Source organism: Podarcis gaigeae (assembly GCF_964106915.1).
Source record: "Podarcis gaigeae genome assembly, chromosome: 6".
NCBI lineage: Eukaryota > Metazoa > Chordata > Lepidosauria > Squamata > Lacertidae > Podarcis > Podarcis gaigeae.
Window position 1 is genome coordinate 38,440,661 of NC_139682.1, and position 24,051 is coordinate 38,464,711.

At 42.5% G+C, this 24,051-nt stretch overlaps 1 long non-coding RNA gene across 2 annotated transcripts in view; it reads left to right on the forward strand.

Moving 5' to 3' along the window:
• Window positions 1-20,017, forward strand: part of LOC310847657 — an 89,499-nt gene extending 69,482 nt beyond the window's left edge. The window contains exon 4 of one of the 2 annotated variants that reach the window (XR_014565945.1): window positions 19,935-20,017. This is a non-coding gene — a long non-coding RNA (uncharacterized lncRNA). Of the gene's footprint in view, window positions 1-10,010; window positions 10,155-19,934 lie in introns of those variants that run through there. The other variant, XR_014565946.1, reaches the window with a different exon arrangement.
• The last annotated feature ends 4,034 nt before the right edge of the window (window positions 20,018-24,051 follow it).

Consider the following 24,051-nt stretch of genomic DNA (forward strand, 5'->3'; position numbering starts at 1 on the left):
GTGCTTCTCACTTTGAAGAAACCCTTCGGCAAGATTGGTACAAATCACAAGTATCGCCTAGTCCATTTATGATAGACGCCTTTTTATTATTTCTCATAACTAAAACAGTAAAACATATGAAGTTGTCTTGCTCACCCACCTCCCACCAGACAAAAGACGTTTAGGGATAGACCAGCCAAATGGCTGATCTGTGTCCTTCATCACCAACTCACCAAGAATGAGCACTCGCCATAGAGAAGGGCTGTAGCTCAGTGGTGAACTTCGGATTTGCTTGCCTAAGGTCCCAGATTAAATCCCTATCATCTCCAAGTAGAGCTGGTAGAGAAATCCCTGTCTTAAGGAGCTCCTGTCAGTCAGTGTATAGAGCTAGATTAGACCAAAGGTCTGATTCAGTATAAGGCAGCTCTCAATATTTGTACCATAATGCTTTCTTCTAAGCTGCTTTGTGCATCTTCAGACAGAGTAGGGTAAAGAAGAAGAAAATCTGCTTCCAAGGGAACAAGTGAAATTGGGAGAAGTAGGGGACACCTAACCCTTTTGTCATCCATTTTCCCCCCACTCCAAATTACCTCCAGAGAATTTCCCTTCCCCTTCCAAATTCCTGTGTTCTATTTGGGCAAATATTCATTGAAACCCTGTGGAAGGCAGACACATTGAAGTAGATACAGAGTTAGGGAAAAGCTAACCTGCTTTTCTCCCCTCCTCCCCTCTTTTCTGATACCAAGCACTATTCCCGTTGTGGTTGTCTTTCCTGTTTAAAAGGGGCCACTGGGGCAATATTACATGCATCTGCATGTAACATCTAGATTTACTCTTTCAGTTCAGATCAACATCACAGATGCCTTAAACTGACATGGTAAATAACCAGTGCAGATAAGCACAAAGTCATTTGTTTTCAGTAGTTTCTATGACAGAGATTGCAGCTGCACATCCTGTTTTCTAATGAACAGGAATATAGCTAAACAGAAAGCTGCAGAACATGGTCAGTCAGTTTCCTTAGATGACATCAAGTCTAAAGACGGTTGATTATCCCCAGATAGCATCACCAAAATGATTTGTTAAGTGTTCTCTAAACTTTAGAGAATTGATTTATTTATGAAAATGTTTGGCTAAAAGAATTGTGTCGTGTCTGTTTTTTTGTTTGGAAACATTTGAAAGCCAAGACATTTATTGTGATTTGTTTTTGTTACCAAATGCCAAAATGTTTGACTCTTCAGAAACAAGTATGTTAGGTCTTAGGGCAGAAGAAGAGACTGTAAATTACACGGCAAACAGCAGTCCCATTCCTTCTGCAATATGACACTACGTGACATGATGGCATCCGTTTCCAGAGGAATAACTAATGAAGTATTAGTCTTTTGCAACAAAAACTAAACAAGACGCTTGTGACATTTTAAAAGATTTGCTTGTAGGCTATTGTTCTCCTTAGTCTTTTCTTACTTACCTAATTTTTGTATAGGTGATATAGCTCATTGGGGAGAGATGGATAGATCTTGGTTATCTTCTTGTAGATATTTTGTCTGTTTGCTACCTTGGCTGTTTTTTATGGAAAGGCAATGTATAAATGTACAAATAAATAAACATGAATAAATAGAAGGAAAGGTGTTTCAGTCAGATTCTTAGAGTGATGTCAAGTTTAAAGTCTTTTGACCATCTTAGGTGATCAAGTAGAGCAGGGCAACCATATCTTGCCCTCCAGATCTTTTGGACTGCAACTCCAACCATCCCTTACCATTAAGCATGGTGGCTAGGGCAGATGGGAGATGTAGTCCACAGCATCTGTAGGGCACCATGTTGGCTATTCCTAAAGTATTCCACATGTGGTGTGGCTGTGGGCTTGTGGACAGACAGATAGATTTCCAGCTGTGGATAACACTTCATGCATTTAATGAAGTGAATTGCAACTCAAGAAAATCTTTTCTACCATTTAATTATTAACCTTTAGAATCTCACATGACTCTCTCCTTTTCATAACATCATCACACTCCATGTTTCTCTGTACCTTCTCCAGCAGGCAACTAGAAAGGTCAGGGACAGCCCAAGTCCATTGTGCTGTTATAGGCATGGTTACTGGTGGGTTCCTGCTGAACCCCTCCTTCACCTCCAGTCTTGGAGCTGACCCTGTTAGCAGAAGTAGCTGCTGTCCTCTTTCATGAGTACTGTCTCTGAGGTGCTTATTTCGCAGCTGGAGTGGAATATTAATGTGAACAATCATTTGTACGTATGACCCCACTCTAAGAATGTATGACTCCAAATAAACACCATCTCTGTTCAGGAGCTGATTCAGAGTCTTTTGAAACAAAAGGGATAGAAGCTGCAAATTCACCACTTCTACCTCAAGGCCTGCAGTGGCAATGAGCAAAGAGGAAGCATTACTTTTGGAAAGAGCATTTTGAATCAGAAAGGAAGACCAAGAAGAGAAATGCTCAGATCCCTGCTTTTAAAATGCCCTTTTATTTCATTATAATTTTTCTTGGTGCTTTGCAAGGTAAAAAAAGTGAAAAGACCAGCTGTATAGCCAGAGCTCCATAGGGACCATTTCCCCCGCACAACATTGCTATTACTTTTTCCTCTAGACCCCCAGAAAGAGCGATGTTTAATTGGTGTCCTGGTGAAATAAAATATTTCAAATGGCTGAGTTTTCCATCCTTTGCTGCAGAACTAATCCCCCCAATATCCAGGGGCCCCTCACTGAGTATTCAACTAAAGAAAGGAATCGGCAGTGAGCTCTCCCTAATACATCTGGCCACAATGCTCAAATTCCCTAGGTACCTTTATTGTACAATAACCCAATACATCAATTAAACCCAACAGACCTTTCTTCAATAATCACCTCCTCGCACAATAAATCTCTTTCAGTGATCATTTCTTTTCTACTCACAGCAGCCCTTTTGCATATGGGATGTCTTAGTGGACGTCTCTCCCCCTTTTTTAATGTTAGCTTGGTGGCAGGGGTAAAGTGAGAAATAATAATTCAATCGCATAAGCTGGAATGTGGTATCTGTTTTTGATGTTTTTTGCTTCAGCTGCCCACTACCACATATGCACACCAAATCAAAGGGCAGCTCTTAGAAAGCAGGTGCCTAGTAGAAATGATGATTTCAGGTTATATTATAATTTGAAATAATGTGCTTTTCCAGCAGAAATCCATACCCTTAAGCTTCTGGACACAACCAACCCGCACAATTTCCTAATATTCTGCTGTGTCCTTATGCAGCTCTTGTTCGTTTAAATCAGAAAGAAAACTCAGGTGGATTGTGCCTTTTATTAGAATTTGTGCAGCAAAAGTTAAAAACAGAGAGATTCGCCTTCAGGTTTTTAAAGAATGTATTTATGGCTATTAAATATCCACACAATAGGCTGTAGAATGTTAAGCCAACCAGAGATATACCTAATATTTGAGAACTGAATTTTTCTTTTCTTTTTTAAATATTTTTTAATTTTAACAACAAAATCTAACAATATGCCAAAACACAAAAGAAACAATTCCAAATCTTACAGATTAAGACACGAAACTAAGAATGAAAGAAAATAAAAAGAAACAAAGAAAAGAGACAAAGAAGAAAGACAAAGAAGAAAGAAGAAAAACAGGCATTTTCCCAACACCATATTCATCATTACATAACCAAAGTTGATAAAACAAAGACTTCCACCAATCTCACAACACTTCATTTCAGTCTCGTTATATCTTTCTGTATTTCCTTATTATCTCAATTTTTGTGTGTGTGTGTGTGTGTGTGTGTGTGTGTGTGTGTGTGTGTATCAATATTCCTTCCTCTTTCTATTCACGAGAAGTGAATTTTTCTGGAGAATGAGTCTTGCTACCTTAGTTTTATTTTCATTCGCGCCCCATGCTTCTCTCTTCCCCCACATTTTCTCTCTAGTCAACATCATTCCCTTCCCACTGTCTGCCAAGAAATACCTTTTACTAGAGGGGCGAGCAATGCCTTCTGGCTGGCAGGACATATCTCCCTACCCCAATGGTCAAATTTGACAGGTGAGCAGGGTCTCCATCTTGTCCATCACCTGATGTCAGGTGGCAGAGTGCTTTGAAGCCCGAAATGTTGAGACTTCAAAGCACAGCATGGGACTGTTTGAAAGCCAGTTTGAAAACACACAGACACCCTGCCGCCCCAGAGGTTTAAACAGCAGCAAAGTTCAGAAAACAAAGATAAATGATGCCACTCAGTGTAGACAGTACTGAGCTAGATGGATCTTTTTTTGATGTTTGGATGTAGGATCAGTGATGGGCCAAAGCTTACTGTGGGGTTCACACCCCAAATTCCTTATTTATTATGGGCATCATGCTTTCATGAGCACTGTGAAAACATGAAAATTATGAATGAAGAAAACTATTGTGCTTCATGAAGGAGACAGTTGCCTGGTCATTAAGATATATTATATTACGGGGTATTCCAAAGCTTACTTCGGGGTTTGGCACTAGGCCTGTTAGCAGACCAGCTCTGTGTTACAAAGATGTCTGCAAGAGTGACATGAAAGCTGGCAACATTAACCCCACAGTGTGGGAATCCCTTGTGGATGACCACCATGCTTGGAGACAGACAGACAAGTTGTGTATCCACAGCAGTGACCACAGAAGGAATGACCACTTGGAGGAGCACAGAGAGAAGAAACTCTATAGTGCACCTGTAGTAGCAAAACCAGATACCTTCACCTCCCCAACATGCAGTAAAACGTGTCTCTCCTGTATTGGTCTCTACAGCCACAGCAGGTACTGTTACTCTTCAGTGGATTGACTTTATCCCCGAAGGTATACTCTTCCATTGTCTCTGAAGACAGACGGATGCCAACAACTTTGGGGTTTAGGGACGTACTATATGCTTTAGTTCTATTTTAAGTTTTCTAATTGAGCTGCATTTTCAACTTTCAAATAAAAGATTGAGAACTTCTAATCAGCTTCAACACCATAAAAGGAGAATGTGATCATTGCAAGCAATGGAACTGTATGCACTACAAGAGCTTTTATCCCTGCCCCTTCAGAATAATGCTGTCTGAAACTCCTGACTGAGAGTTACTAGCTCGGGCATAGGCAAACTCAGCCCTCCAGATGTTTTGGGACTACAACTCCCATCATCCCTAGCTAACAGGACCAGTGGTCAGGGATGATGGAAGTTGTAGTCCCAAAACTTCTGGAGGGCCGAGTTTGCCTATGCATGTACTAGCTGATATATCTTCACAGCTTTGTGGGGAGAAAGTAGGCAACCATTTATCTCTTGTTCTTGAGTTTACCTCAAAATCTCTCTTTAGGCTATCCTTCCCCAACCTAGTGCCCTACAGATGTTTGGGACTTTAGCTCCCATCAGCATGCTAACTGGGGATGGTGGGGTTGCAGTCCAAAAGATCTGGAGTATTCCAGCTTGGGAAAGCTATTTAGAACCTAGGAGCTGGGTTTCATGAAGATGCTGCGTTGCACAGAGATCTTTGTCATGAAGTGTTCGAAATATCTCCCCATATAAGCGTCTAAGAACAGTAGCTAAGTGAGCCATGACAAAACCTGAACACTGCTTCCTTATAGGAAAAAGCATATTCAATATGCTGTCATGTATGAATTATGGACAAGGGTCTTTTCCCCCTTTTCCTTTTCCTTTTTTTTTTTTTTTGTATGTATGCATGCATTGAGAAAACGCAGATGTCCCTGCCTAATATGCTCCAATAAGGGTTATAAGAGCTATAGTGTTTTTAAAGGAGGGACATCCATTATTCTCAATGAAGCTGTCACTTTCTGAAATAAGGGGTGTTGCTTTAAAATAAAGGACATCTGGCAACTCTGACACCAGCACCCCAGCCCACGCACACATACATATTCTGACAGCTGTACAAGTTCAAAGCCGAATGCCTGATCTGACTATTAGAAGATGATGAAGCCTTAAAAGAACTAGAATAACTCTGCTTGTCTGTTTCTCCTCAAGGACTATGTGGAAACGTCTTAGTTAGTTAATCAATAATTGACTTAATAGCCCATAATGGCTCATTCTGATCAGATACAGTCCATTGGACAAATGTTCAGCAAATTACAGTCCTTTATGTTCTCCATTCATGTACAACTTTCATTCAGTTGCTTTATTTTAGACAAGATTCCATAGAGAAGCCAGAAAAATTAATATTTATGCATATCTGCATTGTCTAGACCTGACATATCTCAAGAATCACCCTCCTTTTATATATACCCACTCAAGCCCTGAGATCAGTTTCAGAATCCCTGCTTTGTCAGAGATTCAACTGCCAGGTTAAAAGCAGAGGCCCTTTTCAGTGATGGCCCCAAAGTCTGAAATGGCCTCACTACTGAGAGGGTTTGGCAGAGCGCCAGTGAATGGGTACAAGGAGGAAGGCCTTTTAAGTGATAGCACCAAAGGTTTGGAATGATTTTCCTAGTGAGCTTCATTGATCCTTGAAATTTCACCATTTTAATGCATAATACTTGCTTATTAAAGATTGTTTTACAGTTTGCTTTGTCAATTTTATAAGTATGGTTTTGATGTTTGCATTGGGCTGTGCAATTAAATTCAACTCACAGAAGACCAATTTAAATGAACCTGTTGGTAATGCCCATTAATTTCAATTGGTCTACTCTAGGTATGATTAATGTTGGAAACAATCTATTGTTCTAAGCAGTTCTTGTTTTATAGTTGGGTGTGCATTTTATAGAAAAGATGGGTACAAAAAAAGAATAAATATGCCCAAATTAGCAGAGAGGAAGAAGCAAAACAGTATTGCGGCTACCTGGAATAGACTTCTGGGGGTATTTTATTTTATTTTTTAAGCATCTAGCAATTTCACAGCAGCAACATCTCAAAGGGAGTGACTGGTTGCTGGGGAAAAACAGGAAAGTCTTTTGCTGATAATGAAGGTGTGTGCTTTTTCCTGGGTTTGTTACCTGGCCCAGTAGAACTGGGTGGTTGTTTTGCAGCCTGCGCAGTATTTGTTTTAGCCTAACTTCCACGATAAGCAATGTACAAATATAATGTGTGTATATTTACATTTAAATACAGGGGTTGTTAAAACTACAGAGTTGTTAACAGGCCCTAAGAAGTGTTTACATATGAAGCACACAGAGGGACTTCACTCATTCACCTGCCAAACAGCAGTAGGGGTAGAAGGAACTGTTGCTCACCATAAACATGTTGCAGACTACAAGACTTTGACTGTAGCTATGAAACAGCAAATAACTTTCTCCATCACTTCTCACTCCATGAGGAGGTGGTAGTACCAGAATTCCTATTTCATCTCACTCACCAGAAAATTATTTTATTTCCTATGATGTGGGGAGGGATCCCAGCTGGTGGTTTCACTCAATCCTGTTTGCTAGCACATGGTATTATTGATCCACATTCCAGCACATATAGCACATCCTTGCTACAGTCAGTAATCACAACGCTGACTTCAGACTGGGCATGGTCTTCTTCACTGTCACTACTGCCTATTCACTTTCCCTTCCCCTCCAGGCTCAGTTTATGCAATGATACAGAGGGATTGCAGAAGGGAAATGGAGGCTGTTGTTCCATCTGCTTATTGTTGCAGCAGTTTGGGTGCTCAGGAAGACTTGATCAACAAGCAGTATGGCCAGAAAGCTCCAGTGCTTGGCTGTGGGATCCCATTTTGGTGGAAGGAGTGGAGACAGAGAGAGACACTTGGCAGGTTCCCAATAAGGCTGATCCCTGATGTCAGCCCCAGATGTTCTACTTCCACTGTCAGAGGCCGCATCCCTGTGAATGCCAGTTCCTGAGAATCATAGTGGACAGAGTGCTGTTGTGCCCATGTCTTGCTTGTAGGCGTCCCACAGGCATCTGGTTGGCCACTGTGAGAACAGGATGCTGGACTAGATGGGCCATTGACATCACCCAACATGCTCTTCTTATGTCCATAACAAAAATCACAGTTGACCTAGAAAAGACACAAATATTTTGAATGAGCTACTGGTGTAAAACTCTCAATATTCTATGGAGAAATGAAACTCTAGAGTCTAGGTCAAAGCTAAAATGCATTATGAAGCTTTTGTGCCACTGTGACTTGCACGATGTGTAGTGCAGACTGCCCATCTAGCAGCACCTTAGCAGAGAAAACATGTCAAAGCACAATAAAGTATTCACTCACGCTATGTGTGTATGTATTTATGTGAGCATATGCATTTAAATTACTATCTTCCTTCCCAAACAGGGATTTCCACAAGGAAACAGAGTAGATGCAAAGCCCTGACCTGCCTTTAAGAACAGCAAATGGCAATGGGGAAATATAGAGCACTGTAGTGTTGGCATTGTCCTCTCAGGATTGTTTGCAAGGCCCAGGAGTGTAACTAGCAAGGATGCAGAAGCGTATTAATGAAAAGAGTTATGAGGGCCTGTGACACATAATGGTCACATTACTAGACTATTTTCCAGGCTGGGAATGAAGTGGACGTCTGTGTAACTGCAGTGAAACCTGGCATGCAGCTTCCTTGCTGTGTTACGTTCAGTACCTAGCCAAGCTGGAAGCTGCACTGATTGGACTTACTGGCATTAACAATATGATGATGGTCAATGAGTATTACTGAACTAAAGCAGCAATAATGATCCTGATCATGATGACGATCATGAGGCTTAATGTGCTTCAGGCATCAACAAATAGTGGTTGTCAACTGGCTCTTGGAGGCTTGTTACTAGGAATGGCTGATGGGGGAGAAATGTAGCTACGAACTCCAGGACCAAGAAGAGAAGCTTGGCAGGGGAGAAGAGAGAGGCATGGATGAATCAGTAGCCCCAGTCCATTGGGATCTGGCAACCTGGAGCTCCGAGGGGATGGGGCATGACTTTGGAAATGGACAAGATCTGTCTTTGGTCTTTGGGTCTGTATGGAAAGTGGGAAAGATAGTATTTAAATTTATTAGAATAACTGCATAATACATAAATCTTGTTTAGACCACAATCAATCATGAATGCATGGATGAAGTGGGGTTATACCCACTGTCCCTGCCCACTGGCATACATGGGTTTGGTGGAAAGGCTGAACACAGCGGCACTCATACTGCTTTATTGGCCGAGGGAGCCGGCGTACAGCTTCCGGGTCATGTGGCCAGCATGACTAAGCCACTTCTGGCGAACCAGAGCAGTGCACGGAAATGCTGTTTACCTTCCCACCAGAGTGGTACCTATTTTTCTACTTGCACTTTGACGTTCTTTCGAACTGCTAGGTTGGCAGGAGCAGGGACCGAGCAACGGGAGCTCACCCCGTCGCGGGGATTCAAACCACCGACCTTCTAATCAGCAAGCCCTAGGCTCTGAGGTTTAACCCACAGCGCCACCTGCGTCCCCATGGAGTTCATAGCCATGGATAAAAGGCAGAATCCTGCTTCCCCCTTCTGCACATTTGGTGAATATGTGAACGTGGAAGGGGGTACAAGGTGCTGTTGTTCTGTGACAAAATGGTAACAAAATGCAATAAATAATTTGTTTCACTTATAGCTCAAATCTTAGCATCTAAGACCGAAGCAAGCTCAATACATATTAGCACCTTCTCCCCCATTCACATATAGATTAGCAGACTGGTGATGGGATGGTGTCCTCCATTGCATTGCACCTAAGACATCAGGCCAGGCCAGGTGGCATACATTGGTCTGTCCTCCCACAGAAGAGAGTAGTCGGGGGCTTTGGTGGAGCAACCAAGGGGCTGCCTCCATTGATATTCCCTCTGCAGCAAAGTGTGACAGTTGCCTTAACTTGCCCAAAGCTAGCCCTGTCCAACACCCCAGAGCTGATATGCTCTTCCTCAATATTATTATTATTATTATTATTATTATTATTATTATTACTACTACTACTACTACTACTATATCACTCTTTATCTGAGGATCACAGGGAAGTTTAAAATACAAAAACACAAAAATGCATAATGTTGTAACAAACAAAAGCAATACCCCACCTGGTTTTATCCATCCCAAAACTCAAGATTTGGCAAGCTAGAAATCTTTTCATAGGTGATTTCACATTCATAGCTGGTATCCTTTTTGCCCCCCTCAGGTGACATTGATCTTTGAACTCTGATAAAGAGAGAACCTGAAAAAAAGAGAGAGAGAGATCTGCATTAGCATGATGATGTATAGGAGATCTGACCATTTGTCCTGTAATATGACTGCATATTCTCTTTTGTATAATGTTTTAGTTTTCTCTGACATGTATCTTTAATACCTTTCTGCACAATGGAAACCCATGCATTAAAAGATACAAACAAATGTCTTGGTATGAGTTACTGGCACAGCAAGGAGAACATGCCAAATGAAAATGTTCCATCTGCTAAACCGTTACCTCACTTTTAATTGTGGAGAACAAATAATGCAAATTAGAATTCACATTTGCGAAAAAATATCTGGCATAACATTCATCCTATTCTTTCAGTGTCTCACAAAACACTATTTAGGATATTGCAGAATTCTAGGGTAATTCTATCCTTTTCCAATGTATCCCGCCTTAGTCCTTTGGAGCCATTCTTAAGTAGCTTATGAAAGCAGGTTCAAAACAGCATATTATCTGAGCCTTCAATTTTTGGTATCTGAGCAGAAACTGTTGGCAATTGTGTTTTTGACAGTAACAAGACATCCTGTAACTCAAGAGTCTCAGGCATTCTGTTCTTCTGTCACTGAACTGAATAAAAACATATTTAAATGGGGGTGGGTGGGATCCCTGTTAATTTTTTCCTTCATTCAAATGGCAGGGTGCGGGGGAAGAGAAGAAAATCTCACATTTGCCAGGATCTTAGAGGGGAATGACAACAAACTGGTGAGGGAAAGAAAGATCATCTTCCATCTTCCAAGGATTAATCTAGAAAGAGCAAAATGAATGTGAAATAGCTCAATGCCATTTTTACAAAAGAAGGGGCAGAAGAATTATAAAGTAAAGGCTCCCCTCGATTTTTTTCTCTGTTTTGCATGCACAGATTTTCCTGTTTAATGTTTCCATTCACCATTGAAGGTAATAACTGAGTAGAACTAATAATTTTTATATAATTGCCTGTGATTCGCCTATAGCAGTGATTAAGGTTAAATTATTATTAGCTCCCTTGAATGTTGCTTCAAAGTGGCGCAATGCCTGTGAGCATAGTTTTCCATTGTAGGCTTGCCTGGTACACCAAGGAAGCTATAGATGGTGCTGTTTTCTTTTCCTGTGATTTCCAGTGAAGCATTCAAGAAATCCTAACCAGGCAGCCAGCTGGTTTCTTGGACAATATCCAAAATGGCTTTGTGGAAGAGAGAAGGGTCACTTGATTCACTGGAAAATATAAAAAAGATAGGGAAATATTATATGTTTTCCCTTGTGAAGTACAGTACAAACATTTGCCTTATTGCCTAACTATTGTGGTGATAATGGTGACACCACTGAACTCTGTCACAGCATTGATGTGCATGCAGGTTGTGATTTGCCATGAAGTAGAAAAATGTTCAAAGTGAGAGGTGATCCAGATAGTTGTGAGCTTTGATTTTGACATGTTCTTCTCCTTCTCCTTCTCCTTCTCCTTCTCCTTCTCCTTCTCCTTCTCCTTCTCCTTCTCCTTCTCCTTCTTTGGCCATCACATGTAGCAGAGTAAGATTGTCTTCCATGAAAATGGTCTTAACAGTGAGTCCGTAATTGACTGTGGAGGCCAATTCTGGATCCACACGTCCTTCCACAGTGGGGACATAGGTTTCTGGGAGGGAGTTGATCACAGTGAGGGTTTGCCAAACATGCCTTCCTCTTAGCTTGCTTCTCCTTTTTGCCCTGAGTTTGTGCTTCTTCAAAGTCCATGACACCTTTGGTAAAGGCTGTTCTCCAGTTGGAGCACTCTCAGTCCAGTGTTTCCCATTTATCAGTACTTATACTACATTTTTTCAGATTTGCTTTGAGAGCGTCTTTAAACCTCTTTCATTGTCCAACGGTATTTTGCTTTCCATTCTTGAGTCGGGAGTAGAGTAGTTGCTTTGGGAGACAATAATCAGGCATCTGAACAACATGACCAGTTCAATGAAGTTGATGTTGAAGATCTTGCACAAAGTTCCTACATTGCTGGCTGTCGCATCTCAGCAACTGTCAAGCTCCAGACAGTGAGGCAGTGTTCCAAAAAATGGCAGGGGCTGAGCTCTGGAACAGCAAATATAATCAGAGGGAGTACTTACCACTCAACATTCTCAATTTGAGTGGGACATCCTGGAATTACAGAAACCATCACGACTTCTGAGTGGTTCCTGGAATGTCCCATTTTCTGCTCCAGCGCTCTGGCAAGTCACCTGGATGATGCCAGAGTGTCAGACCAAAAGACACTCAGTTTTTGGGTATCTTTTGGAATCTTTTGGTATCTTGGGTAACTTTTCTGCTGATTCAGCTCACAAAATGAGCTCAATGACAAGCAGAGGAATGGGTGCACTGGCAAACAGAGCCATATCTAGGTGATCTTAGCTAGGTGATCTGCACACCCTAGCCATGGACAAATTAGCTGTTCTTTCCGCCTCTCCTCCAACCCCCCCACCCCCCACCCTTTCAATTCACCCTCTATTTAAAACCATATCTTATGAGGCAATAATCAATATTTATGGACATATTTTTAGCTGATTTTGTGGCATCACCTGCGCTCCTGGTGGGGGCCCACACCACCCCCTAGCTACAGCCCTGCTAGCAAATCAGAATGTCCAGCTGCTACAACTTCATTGTTTAATCTCCACACACACACAACAAACCACTTTTGAGATCATGAAAGCTTCTTAGAAGATCTCTGAAGATTGCCAATTCACATACGACACTATCATCTTATCACATTCTTTCATAAGCTGAAAAAAGTGGGGGGGGGAGAGATGTAATTGGATATAGCAGGTGAATTGACTCATACATTTCCCATAATTTAATTACCGTAGCTTGTGTATGGCCACCATGGCTTGCAGGACTTCTCTCCAATCTTAAATGTCCTTTTTATGTCATGGAATTAATCTGGGAACATTATTGTCTAGAGCACGAATAAATTTTTTTGGTTATATTCTTAATATGTCATGCTATCATCATAACTTTTAATGCGACTCACTGGCCAGATAGAGTTTCCTTTATGCTGCAGTTTGATCACTTCACCTTGCACTCCTGTGGCTAGATTGCTTTATCATGTACAGACCATGGAGCTGGGAGTCAGAGAAGGAGAGGTGGTTCTTTCCCATTCTGGCCTGTGTGCTTGTGAACTCTTTCTTTGATCAACAATGCCGCTTAAGAACACAGAGAATATGCATCTTGTTTAGCCATCTGCCTCTCCAGGCCTTCAGATCCTTCTGATGTACAATTTCCTCTTCTTAAAAAACACACACCAAAAACCCCACAAAACCTGTGATAACATGGTTTATCGCTCCCACCCTGCCACCTTGTGCTATCCTAGCTATGTACAGGCAAGCTTTTGACAGAGCAAAACGTATTGGCATTTACACCTGAGGCTGCTTCACAAAGGATGCCCACCCCAAAATATGGATATACATTTTTATAGAGAGAAAATGTGTGTTTATTCTTACTTGTGAAGTGCAACTTGAACATTTGCTTTGCTTTACCTCAATAAGTTATGTATTTTGGCTTCCCAATCTGTTTCCCTTTGTGTGAAAATAAAGCTCTATACCAGGGATAGCCAATGGGGTGCCCTACAGAGGCTACTTGGAGCCGATGGGAGTTGGATTCCAGAGGGCCACAGGATTCCCATCCCTGCCCTAGGAGAACCTTGCTTTCTTGGCCATTGCCATACATAGTAGACTAGAAATCTTGTGAGAAATGATATTCTGGGACATTTCCAATAAACACCTGGGCATAAGGACACTAGAGGAAATGAAGTGGTTGGTAAAGCTTCAGGAAAGGACCTGCTGTGATTCCACTCCACAGCTTCTCTTCTATGCCCAGAGTTAAGCTGTGGCAGGAGCATTAGCAGCAGCAGATGGTGCTGTGGTGGTGTTCACCTGACCTCCCAACAGCAAAGTCACTGCAGCTTACCAAAGAGACGAAGGGGTGAATGGGGGGACCTTGGCACAGTGTAAACGCACCAGCAGAGTCAAACTGGCACTTCTGCTAGTGCATTTGCACCACACCAACCTCCCCACTTCCACAACACTTCCCCTCTTCCTCTCAGTAAACAGCAGCAGCTCAGTTGTCAGGAGGTCAGGTGGACACTGTTACCCCACCACATTGTCCACTACTCAGTATTAGTCAAAAATATGACATCTGTCCCTTTGAACCTTGCAATTCTTATCACAAAGATCACAGGGGAAATTATATGTCCAGATGCCCAAGTGTTCCTTTTTAACACTTGCTTTTACAAGCAGAACCAACGTGTAAGGTGTATATAGTGTAACTATAGCCTCATACCCTGCAGCATTTTCCCTCTTATTTGCTCCTTACTGTTCTTGTGAGTTGCATTTATTTTTTTACAGAGCCAGTAGAGCCTTGGACACATAATTACAATGGTTCCATTTCAGGATGATGGAACTGGATTCACCTGCTTTTTATTTGTTTGAATCGACTGGACGGCTTGACAAAATTTGAGCGTTGAAACAAGAGAGATCTGTTTGAGGATGTACTGCCCTGGTTCTTTTCAGTAAATGCTTTTACTGATTCTGTGTATACCACAATACAGATGTAACCCCAAACCTCCAAACTACTTGGTGATAAAGCGGTATCCACGTGTGTGAGAGAAAGAGAACTGGGAATATAAGGGAAGACAACAGGTGCAAAGTTTAGATCTTACAGACACAATTTGGAGATTGCATTAAATTGCTCCGTATAGCAGGCAACAGTACACCATGCGAATTACGCAATTTGTCTGTGCTGCTGCCATTTTTTAAAAAGCTGTCTATGGGGTGTAGAGAAAATAGCTCTGGGCCATTAGGCTTGTTTGACCCCAGATGTCACTGCAGTGTTCAGATCTGGGATTTTGACTATCTCATGCATATGTATTTGACTGGATATGCAACAGAGATACTTCTTTTTCTGTCACTGGTGATGGGATGAGGAGGGGGATTGCAACCCAGGATCAGGCCTCTCAATAAACAAATGTTTAACCTTATTCTCTCCTGAGATGAGAAATCGCCTCAGGCAAGCTAACAATCGCCCCTTCCAGTACACAGCAGGCAGAGGAGTGTGTGAAAGAGAGCCAAAAGTATTTTGCTTTTCTTGCTCACTCATTTGCGTCCTGTTTTATTTATTTTAAACATTTGCATCCTGCCTTTCCACTATTGAGCTCTCAAGGTGGCTCACACAACATCAAAAGCTATGTTAGAAGAAACCAAAAGCTCTCCTGGAGATTTCAAAAATCCAATCAATATCAGCTAAAATAAAAAAGCATTCTATAACACCCTCCCACACCTCCTTCCCACCAAACAGCTGATCGGCACAATTGCTCATACTTGACAGAGCTATACACAGAGAGACCTGCATGCACATTTGTATCAGAACTGCAGAAGCCTAACCACTCTCCCTCTTTATTTCCCAACCGTACGTGCATGAACAACAAGCAATAAATATTGGCACCGAATGAGTGCCAATTTGTACCGAAAAGTGTTTTGAGTACCAATGCTTTCTCTGGGGGTGGGTGATGGTCACCTCAAATTATATAAATCTTCTCTGTTTGGGGTAAAAGCATGTTCATGTTCAGATTGACGACGAGTGCCAAATAGCCTTGAAACCTGATTAGGCAAGCTGCAGTATTCATTGCTTTGCATATAAGCAATCCCGGTTTAATATTGCAGCCCGCCTGAGCTGTTTTCTTCCTGCCTGCATTCTAGCCCATAACATCCAGCAGGCTGTGAAATAGGCTGCCAAGCTGCCTTCTCAGAAGCCCAGGCTAGATCAACCACATTTCTGTGAGCCCAAGGAAGAGGTGGGAGGAACCATTTGCAATCAATATATAACAGACAGGATGTAGGATGCAGACAGTCATGCAAAAAGGGAAATATTGGAGATGCTCTAACTATCTTACTGCAGAAGGAAAACATGCATTAGTGGTATATAGATATAGATCGTACTTAACTATAGAAGGTTTTTCAGTGGAGGTCTAGAATAGAGTACTTGTCAGTATAAGATGGAGATGTTCTTTCGCTGCAGGGAGCATTTTGGAGACACCTTTATCCTGCTTGGCTCAGAGCTCTTTTTCTTGGGTTCTGGTTTCGGCAGGGCCAGATTTAGGTTTGATGAGGCCCTAAGCTACTGAAGGTAATGGGGCCCTTTATATGTCTAGCTGTCCTTTGTCAACAACAAATTGTCACTGTTTTTTGTGTTGAATATATGCTATATGGTAATTTATGGACCTAATAGGTATCTAAAGCCATTTACACATAACAAAATATGTATTTTATCAAAGTAATTGTTGAAAAACTTTCCTTTATTTTTTTGGGGGGGCAGGAGAATGGGGCCCTAAGCTATAGCTTGTTTAGCTTATACGTAAATCTGACACTGGGTTTTGGTCCTTCAGACCTTCTTAGTTTTGCTGCACCTCAAATGTGCTCCTCATAAATGGTCCTCAGTCCAGTTTTGGTTTATAGGTGTTCGGAATAAAACTGCCTGAGGCCCTTTGGCTATTCTAAACAACACCTCATTGTGTTACAGTGTGTTTGGAATGGCAGGCTTTGTGCCTTAGTGTTCATGTGCATACATTTACATGCAAGTGCAATGCCTTATTGTTCACATGTGTGCATTTTGCTTTCCACACACATGCCTCAGAACCATGTAAAAAATTCATTAGCGCTTAAAATGAAAAAGGTTAAAAGCAACATCAGATAAACGTATTTGCATATATGTGCAGTACCACCTGGTGGCTTCTGCTTCTCTCTAGGTCTTTACAGAACTCTTAGCTACAAGGGACAGGTGGGCACATGTGCCCTGTCTCTCATAACACGTAGCCAGAACATATGTCAGAGGATTTCTTCAGTTCTTTTGCATCTCTTTTGCATGGTCTTTGTTGATGACACTTCTATAGCCCTTGACTTTGGCCCTAAAAACATAGCAATGGAGACTTCATATCTACATGTTAGAGAATAGTTGGTCTGTTTTTAAAAGCATGGCTTTCCAAAGGAATCATAATTATTTCATGCTATTTCCCCACATTTTTAGCACCAAGAGATAGCAGATATTTATACACTTCTTCTGCCGTTTTATGCACTTCCTGCTATTTCATTGAAGTCACTTCAATTTGCATCCTGAACATATTGGCAACAGAACAGCAAAGCAAACAGAGACAAACAAGACAAATATTAAACACAATTTAGACTTAATAGCACAGTTTTTACATTTAGGGTAATGTTTATGAGCTATACAACAAATACAGTGAAAGGATGGGAAATTTGTGCACCATTCAAACAAGCGTGGGGGCTTTGTATAGCATAAAGGATTCAATTTGTAAATAAAAGGACTGCATTTGCATCTATATACTTAAGCTCTTCTGAGGAGCAAAATTAGAAAAAAGAGACTGTCTGTTTTACTTCATTTTTCACCCTCTTCTCTTCCAAGAAACCTTTCATGGCCAGGAAATGAGGCTGGAAATTAATGAATGGGATCCACGCAATAGCTGCTTAAAAGTTTAGCTTAACATGTGGAAAGCTCAATGTTACCACGATCACCAAGCTAACACCAGTCCTGGGTGTGTTCAGAAGTGGTGGGGTGGGTAGTTTGCTAGCAAGATGACCAGATGCTCAAATGTTACAGATAACTGCCACACACACATACCAGTAGTAAGCTTTCAAGTGGCTAACAGGCAATTTGACCACCCTGCAATTGTGAGCCTTACAGGAAGTAACAGAAACCTGCTCCTTTACAAAATGGGACAAGTATGAAGATGTTGATCATAGGTAGGCAAACTAAGGCCCAGGGGCCAGATCCAGCCCAATCGCCTTCTAAATCCGGCCCACAAATGGTCCGGGAATCAGCGTGTTTTTACATGAGTAAAATGTGTCCTTTTATTTAAAATGCATCTCTGAGTTATTTGTGGGGCATAGGAATTCGTTCATTTCTCCCCCCAAAAAATATAGTCCGGCCCCCCACAAGCTCTGAGGGACAGTGGACCGGCCCCCTGCTGAAAAGGTTTGCTGAACCCTGATGTTGATGATGGATCCAGGCTGTCCCTTCTGTTATAAGAAGAGACAGAGGCTTACTTGGGAGAGTGAGACTCTCACCAGTTTAGATCCCATTCAGTGTATGGATAGTGCTCCTTTTTATTGCTGCAGGCATGCAACCTACCACTAGAGGGAGTCTAATGCACCTTTACAGCAGAACTCGCATCTTCCCCAAGACTGTGTCAAGAAAACTAGAGGCTCTGTGTTCATTGTCATGGCAAAAATAAAAGCAGCTTCTTTATTCATGTTTATGCTGTGGCTTATTCCATATCCACCAAAATAACAGAATGGCTCTGAGTAGTGCAGAATCACCTGGGCAGGGCACTTCCCACGTAGTTAGCGGCAAGAGTTGACCTGAATGTCAAAACTGCAGCCGTTGGCACCTGCTCTCTGCTACAAGCATATTCAACAATTGTGGGCTGTTAGGAGGAGGCCATCAAAGAGAGAACTGCCTATTGCGCTTTCCCTCGGGCTTGGCTGGCTAAAAACCTCAGCTGCTCCTGCACATATGGCTTGCCTTTTGTCATAATTTGTGTTCTTTGTGCTTTCTGAGATGAGAGATTTATTTACATCAGTCAAATCTCTCGAGTTCTGGGAGGCATTTTTTGTTTGCTTCCTCGGCTCGGCGATGCATCTGGAATCAGGTTCCTGCAAAGTTAGCTGGCCTTTGTTTAGTGCCGTATTAATATCACTTTTGACATTTGCAATGAGGCAGCACCGTCTACTCCCAATCACTTGAAATTACTATGATCATTACAAGGACAGACATTCACAAGTGCTCAGCTCTCCTCTGGCACTTAAGTGCCCCACAAGGTCACTGGCGGCTTCAGAAACCCTTCCTGTTGCACAGGGTCTCTCTGTCAATGCTGCCAAGTTCCCTTTGGTCTGGCTGGAAGGGATGCAGGTCGGCTCCATCAGCAGAGATTGCATGGGATTATTTCAGTCTGACCTGCTGCCTTGCCACCTACAGTAAGTGTGAATGCACCCTATAACTCTGCCTGGAAACAATAAGCAGGTTGCAAGTGTGGAGAATGTAGCACGCTGTCAGAGAGACATGCTGCTTACTCAGCAAGCTGCTGAATGCCCCACCAGCTTTAACCTCTTCAGGGCCTAAAGTAGTAACCCCTGTACAAGCACATTACATTAACCTAATCTCATTTAGAAAAGGCCACTCCACGGGGCACAGGCTGGCTCTAGAGTGGTCATCTGACCCACTTTGGAGGGGGAGGAGGCTTGCTGCATTTTAAAAAAGGAACGTCTGCTGTCTGAACCTGTTGTCTCTCACCTTACATTAAGACTTTAAGCTTAATGGAACAAAGCAATCTTTTTATTTTTGTTGTCTTCTTTGGATGTGATTTGGCTGTGATTTGACACGTAGAGGAAAAAACTCTGCCCCCCCCCCCAAAAAACCCAGATTTTGGAATGCAACTGTATAGAGTCCCAGGGTTTTAGATTAAAAGCAGGAGTGTGACATGAGTATGTAAGGAAAGCCCAAAGTGTTGACTCCACAAGGACAATTGCTTAAACCCCCTTAAAATGGCTTCTTCCCAGGACTGGGCTCCAGGACTTTGGAATTCCTTGGGCAATAGACCAATCCTTGGGCAAGATGTCAATCATTAATTTCCCTTAAGGGAAGCTCAGAGTGATCTGGGTGGGTTCCTCCATTGTTGTCCTCCCCCAGAGGAATCTGGGAAAACCGAGTCCTTCAATTTGCTCTGGGTGTCTGATGAAGCCAGAAGCAGGACCCAGCACTTGCCTGACCCTGTTGAACTCTAGTGCTGTCCATGTCTCATTCCATTAGCCTATATGCATGCATGCATGTGTACATAATTTGCCCTGCCTTCCTTCCTCCTCAGAGACACTGTTTTCTATCCAGTGAAGATCTCCTTTGTTCCTTGCTGCCGCTGCACCTTATCTCATCCCACTCTTCCCTTTAGAAGAAGTACAGAGCAAGTTGCATGCAGGTAAGAGGACGTCACCACCAAATAACATCTATATAAGAAAATATTGCCCTTATACATTTCTGAATAGAACATAAATTCATTTTCCACTTCAGGCGACTGACTAACATTTGCTGCTTTAGCTATCACCTGAAGGCCAGCTAACATTTGACATGATGTAGCCAGTGTACACCAGTGTTTACAGCACTGGAGTACCATATTGCTTAAGTTACAAACTCATTGGATAGCCGTAGGCAAGTCACTAATTCTGACAGACTGCATATGGGGATAATGATAGTGGCCTGACATATAGCCTTTCTTAGAATTACTGCAGTAATGTATAGCAGAGTTGGGGACCCTCAGGCTTGCAGACCACGTGCAGCCCTCCTTCCAGGCCTCTCCACCTGGCCCTTGGGATTCTCCACAGACCACACAACCTCCCAAGCCACACTCCTTACCAGCTCTGCCTGAACTGTTTTTTGCCTGGTTGGAATATGTCCTTGAACTCTAATAATGTTTCTTGCTTGCCTAGGCAGAGGATAGGGAAGGGTCATACCTCGGGTTACGAATGCTGCGGGTTGTGCGTTTTCAGGTTGCGGACCACACCAGACCAGGAAGTACCAGAATGGGTTACTTCCGGGTTTTGGTGCTTGCACATGCGCAGAAGTGCAAAATGGCATCACGTGCATGCGCAGAAATGCCAAATCGCATCACACGCGTGCACAGACATGGCACTTCAGACTGCGAACACTGCAGGTTGCAAACATGCCTCCCGCATGGATCACGTTCACAACCCGAGGTATGACTGTACTGAAAAAAAGGTAAAATTTATATCCCTTGCTCCACCCACTTCTGCCTCTGGCCCCGCCCACCACTGGCCTGTGGCTCCTGAGCAGCTTCACAGAATAGAATGTGGGCCTCAAACTTCAACATTATCCCACCCCCCCCCCAATATATAGGAAGGAAAGTTCTTAGCACATTCCAAATATGCTGTATAAATAGGTGGTGGTGGTGATGATAAAATAATATCATCAGTAGGGAGACTGCTTGAAGAAATAAATTCAATAAAATTGTGATGGGGAAATTCAAGTCTCCAAGCAGTCGTGGTATCAGTTATAGGTGTGCACCAAGTAGCCACAGTAGCATATTGGTATTCGAGGGAATGCCTTAAAAATCACTTTGCTTATCACTGCCAAACCTTTGATAATGATATCAGCACTGTCCTATCTGATTCACATTGCCTTTCTTCACAAGGGAGACATCTCCTTTAGTGCCTCATAGCTAGTCATGCTGAGGAATTTTCCACACTTGGCCTAGTTTTAGAAATATAGTGGTATTCATGGTGGATGGGAAACCAATATTGCACTTAAGGCAGAGGGCATCTGTTCAGAGGTGATACCAAAAGCTCATGAAGGTTGAAATGGGAATGTAACTTGATGTAGGGTAGCGTGACTGGTACCACCACACTGGGCACCAAGCCAGGGGATGCTGCTGGGCATTGCCAACCAAAACATAGTGAACTGAGCAGAACAGAAGGAAAGAGGAGGGAAGACACCGAATTTTGGGCTCACACAGGATGCCACTGAAATTTGAAAGACCGAAGTCCACCCCTGAACCTTCACACACTCTAAAAACTTGTGCATGGGTTGCAAAGCTTCACAAATGTGTACACAAACTACATAAGAAAGCCTACAAGGTGCTTTGACTGACACTTGTGGAAATGTCCTGAATGGTGACTGTCTTGGCCCAGGGAAGCAGCAGATTCATAGACTTGAAAGGCCTACTATTGGCACTATTGGGCATACAGACTGTCAGAATGTCTGCACAGCCTAACTCTCCTGTGAGTGGTGAGTCTTGGATGTCCAATGGAGAGGAGAAGGAAGACCTTTCCCAATTTTGTGGTACAGTCATACTTCGAGTTACAGACGCTTCAGGTTGCGTTTTTCCGGGTTATGGACCGCCAAAACCCGGAAGTACCGGAACAGGTTACTTCTAGGTTTCGGCAGTTGCACATGCACAGAAGCACTAAATCGCACTAAATCGCACCCCTGAATCGCAACCCGCGCGTGCCCAGATGCACAACTGCAGGTTGCGAACACTGCAAGTTGCAAACGTTCATCCTGCACGGATCATGTTTGCAATCCAAGCATCCACTGTATTGCAATGTTTCTGCACTACCACACTGAACAACTTCCAGAGGGGTAACTGTTAGTCTGTTGTAGCAAAAAGGTAAGAAATGGTGACAGTCTCAAGGTCACCAGTGGGCTTCATGGCTGAGTAGAGATTAGAACCTGGTCTCTCCCAGACACAGTACAACATTATTGCCTCTATAGTATGGTGGGTACATACACAGCTATAGAGGAAAATGTAAAACAGTGAAACCAAGTGTATTTGCTGTATTTGCATTTCATAGCCATTTGACACCACTGTTAAGTGTGTATGTGTGTGGATAAAACTCAATCCTAGTCCATGAAATTTTATGCCATAATAAATCTGATGATGTTTAAGGTGTCACTAGAGTGCTTAAACCAAACAGTCATACCTTTGTACGCCATACCTGATAGCACCACTTAAGAACCTTGAGAAATGCCTTGTTGGAGCAGACCCAAAATTCATCCAGACTTATCCTCCATTGATAGACTTATCCTCCATTAATTTGTCTAATCTCTCTAAAAAGCCAACTAAACTAATGACTAGGACCGTGTTGTGGTAATGAATTCTGTAAGTTAATTATGTGTTGAGAGGGAAGAGATACTTCCTTTTGTTTGTGGTTAACCTATTGGAAATCAGTTTCGGTGGATGACCCTGTAGAAAAGGGATATACAAACTGGGAGAAAATTTGGCTAGGATTATTTTTTTAAAAAAAAAATACAGTTGTGCTGCACAATGTCCTCACTGAAATGCAATTGGAAGGGAGGTCTTCTAATAATGAAGTGCCTCTTTTTTGTCAAAATTGTCTTTAACTTTTTCAAGGATAAGAGGTTTTTTTTAAGGTGAGTCACTTAAAAGGTTTTATTTTGGAGGGGGCAGAATGCAGCCTTTCCTCAAAATAAAAATGTCAAGGAATCATGCTTCATAGGAAATAAATGAGGCAACCCTACACTCACATACAAGTGAGGGCTATTGAACTGAATGGGGCTTATTTCTGATGTATAGGATAGCAACTCAGCAAGGAGTATAGCTCACCAGATCATAAGTGGTTTTAGAACCATTAACTTGTAATCACCTGCTCAAATGCAGCTTACGTTGGTAGCAACTAAAAGTTTTTACTGTGGACTGATAATTTAGTGGTTGTGTGTGATAGCTTGAGGACATCGTTTTAAAGCTTTATTGAAGCAAGTCCTGTCTTGACTGCATCTCATAACTGATTCATGCATCCCATGTTGGAGTTATTTTTTTCAACCAGGTTGGTTTTTTAAAAAGAAACATTTGAAAGTGCTGGCTGTAAGAGTGACAGATGAGTGGGTTCACCACATAGCCAAATCATTGTCATGCCTTGGGGTAATAGGGCAAGAGCCACAGAGATGTCGGGCTAAGCATACAAAGCACTTATTTGAGAGGTTGCATATGCTCCTGCTGGGTGTGTACATCTGCATGCGGCAGAGGCTTACTCCTTGATCCCATAGCTCAGCAATGGGGAACCTCCATCCCACTGGCCTAATTAGGCCCACCAGACTAATTGGCCCATAAGATCGTTTTGGCCAAGGCATGTCCACCTGCCCCACAATTTACATTAGATGTGAGGCACTGATGTTTCCTGGGCTGAAAGGAGATTTCTAGGCACTGTCGATCAGTAGCTTGCAAAAATCCATGCACAGTGCTTTGCAACTAAGTAGCCCACACTACTGGTTTTCTGTTGTTGGTATGGGTAGCCTGCGAGAAAATGGTGCCTGTCTTCTCCTGGAACAACTTCCATTCTTCAGACTGCACACTGCAGTGCTCTGCCAGGAACATTTGCAGCTGCTTCATATGGGGGTGGGGGACAAATGCAGTGTGGCCCACAGCAATGTTCCTTGCCACAAATGATGAACTAAG